A 2,276-nucleotide genomic window follows, 5' to 3' on the forward strand; every position below is an offset into this window, starting at 1 on the left:
TGTATTTTGCATTTATTAACCATGCATTAATGATCCGGTTAACACCAGTAAAACAAGCGTTTTCCTGAAAGCCTGAAAACTATCGGATAATGGAACGAACACTCTAATTCACCACCAAGAAAATGACAGAAAAAGAGTGGATTTTATGACCGGAAAACGCGAGAGAATTTAAGCAAAATGCCGCGTTTTGGAAATTAACCGAGGGTTTTCCGTAATGGTGAATACCATATTTCTTGCCGTGATGGAGAGTATAAGTATGAAAGACAAAATCTAGTTGAAGTATGATTGTAGCCACAATTTGTGCAAAAAGGAACAGTGTATTCACTGCCATGTCTTTGTAAATAGCTAGTGTAAAAGGAGCTATTAAGTGACAATAACCCTGGTGAAACGAATCGGGAGTAACTATAAGCAGGGATGCAAATTTCATGAGTCCTGGGTATTGATTCTGCCAGTTGTATTATGGGTCTTGAGAATAAATGGTCCATTTTCGGTTCCGGTGAATGATCTGGAACAGAAAACAATGGTAACCAGAAAACAATGGTGTCAATGTGTATAAAACAGATGCTGTGGCAAGGCGGAAAAATGTCATTAAGCTCGTGTTTTGGGGAGTTTTAACGAGGGAAGTATTTTGTAAGTTATAGAGAGTAAAACAGCTGGTGAGTGGACGAACGATAGAGCCAGAAACAGGTTAGTACGATAAGGCAATACTATAAAGAGATAAAACACAAACGGGTTGCACATTGTTAGATAAGCGTAAATTGTTCAAAGCAAAAACCAAAAATGGCCTAAATAACAAAGAGACAAACTGTAGCAGGTTCATTGTTCCCGAAGGAAATAGGTTTACAACATTTAGAACACGAAGGAGGAACAACAGGAGACTGTTCGATAACAGCCGATGAATCAATGTCTTTTGGTGCACTGAGAGGTTCAAGCAGAGCATCGTTAACATCCTTTTGTTTAGCACACACGCGTCGCTTCATGAGTAAAGTCTCATTTGATGCCCAGGTTGAAAACCTTGTTAAGATCTTGTATGATCATGAAAGATCTTTGATGGTCTTGTCAAGATCTTGGCAAGTCTTGATCTTGCCAAAATCCATGGCAGGATCTTGGCAAGATTCAACCAAGATCCTGCTAAAATCTTAAAAAAGTTGATTTTGGCAAGATCTTGACAAGACACAAGCAAGATCTTGATAAGATCTTGGATCACCGTACGATATTTTGTTTTCCAAAGATAGATGAAATCTTGGCGGGATCTTGACAAGATTCTACCAAGATCCTGCTAAGATCTTTTAGCAAGATCTTGACAATTATAGCTACAAGCAAGATCTAGTCAAGATCTTGGATGATCCTACTTTTTTTCCCAATTAAGTTTTACATGAAATCTTGACGTGATCTTGGCAAGATTCTGTTGAAAATTTTCTGTTTAACATCTTCAAAACATTGATCTTTGCAAGATGTTTGCAAGATCTTGACAAGACACAGAAAGCAAGATCATGGATCATGCTGCATAGCTTTTTTTTTTCCAAATTAAGCTGCATGAACTTGAAATTGCTGCATAAACATGAAATCTTGGCAAGATTCTACCAGGATCCTACTAAGAGTTTAAACAAGTTGATCTAAGTTTGCAAAGTCTTAATCAATTGGATCATCCTACATACAGCTTTTTTCAAATTTATATAAATACCAAACCTTGGAGACAAGTTGACAAGATCTTGGGAACGAAGTTAACAAGATGATCTTTCCAAGATAAAATCTTGACAAGAATAACAGAATATCATACTAAGATCTTTTTGCATGGTTGTGAATGCAGAGGGTTTGCTTCCAAGATCTTGACAAGATAAAAGCCAGAGCACTCAAGATCTTATGAAAATCTGACAATAACAAGAAAATAAATCATAAAATCTAATTATGTCAACATGACTTGCATTGGCCAAAACCCTTTCAATAAAGTCTTGGCAAGATCTTGCCAAAATTTTAGTCATCATGGACCCTCCGCTAGTGGCCACTTCTCTACAATGGCCACTTTTTCTCATCCCAGCAGACAAAAAATCCATACAATGACTCTTGTTTAACGCTTCTCTACCACGGCCACTTTTTTCTGACCCAAGCTAGTCTCAGACAAAATTAGTTGGGACACTTCAACTCAACGCTATTTTTTCACTTCTGGCCAATCTCCTCGTCCTCCCAATGTTGTTTACCGCAATTAATTCACCAGAGCTTGCACACCAACTTTGGAAGGGCAAGAAGACAACAAACTGTCCCAACAATTTTGACTC

This window comes from Porites lutea, chromosome 4 (genome assembly GCF_958299795.1).
Source record: "Porites lutea chromosome 4, jaPorLute2.1, whole genome shotgun sequence".
Classification (NCBI taxonomy): Eukaryota; Metazoa; Cnidaria; class Anthozoa; order Scleractinia; family Poritidae; genus Porites; species Porites lutea.